An 895-nucleotide genomic window follows, 5' to 3' on the forward strand; every position below is an offset into this window, starting at 1 on the left:
CTACAAAGTGTGTTAAGAATAAAAGTAGTAGTAAAGAAGTAATAAATGAAAACGTCACACCTGATGTTGAGGTTTTACCAAGCGCCATTTTAAGTAGAAGCTATTTTTTCCCATGCCCATATGTGTAAGAAGTTACATCTCCTGAAGTATGGGTCATATAGCTACATAATTTTTCAGGTACGTAGTAAAAAAGTAATAAATTAAAACACCGTGTTTGATGCTGAAGTTTTACGGGATGACCAGCGAAAATACAGTTGTTGTTGTGGTCTTCAGTCCTGAGACTGGTTTGATGCAGCTCTCCATGCTACTCTATCCTGTGCAAGCTTCTTCATCTCCCAGAGAACCTACGGCCTTCTGAATCTGCTTAGTGTATTCATCTCTTGGTCTCCCTCTACGATTTTTACCCTCCAAGCTGCCCTCCAATACTAAATTGGTGATCCCTTGATGCCTCAGAATATGCCCTACCAACCAATCCCCTCTTCTAGTCAAGTTGTGCCACAAACTCGTCTTCTCCCCAATTCTATTCAATACCTCCTCATTAGTTATGTGATCTACCCATCTAATCTTCAGCATTCTCCTGTAGCACCATATTTCGAAAGCTTCTATTCTCTTCTTGTCTGAACTATTTATCGTCCACGTTTCACTTCCCTACATGGCTACACTCCATACAAATACTTTCAGAAACGACTTCTTGACACTTAAATCAATACTCGATGTTAACAAATTTCTGTTCTTCAGAAATGCTTTCCTTGCCATTGCCAGTCTACATTTTATATCCTGTATACTTCGACCATCATCAGTTATTTTGCTCCCCAAATAGAAAAACTCCTTTACTACTTTGAGTGTCTCATTTCCTAATCTAATTCCCTCAGCGTCACCCGATTTAATTCGACTA

Source organism: Schistocerca serialis, chromosome 7 (assembly GCF_023864345.2).
Source record: "Schistocerca serialis cubense isolate TAMUIC-IGC-003099 chromosome 7, iqSchSeri2.2, whole genome shotgun sequence".
NCBI lineage: Eukaryota > Metazoa > Arthropoda > Insecta > Orthoptera > Acrididae > Schistocerca > Schistocerca serialis.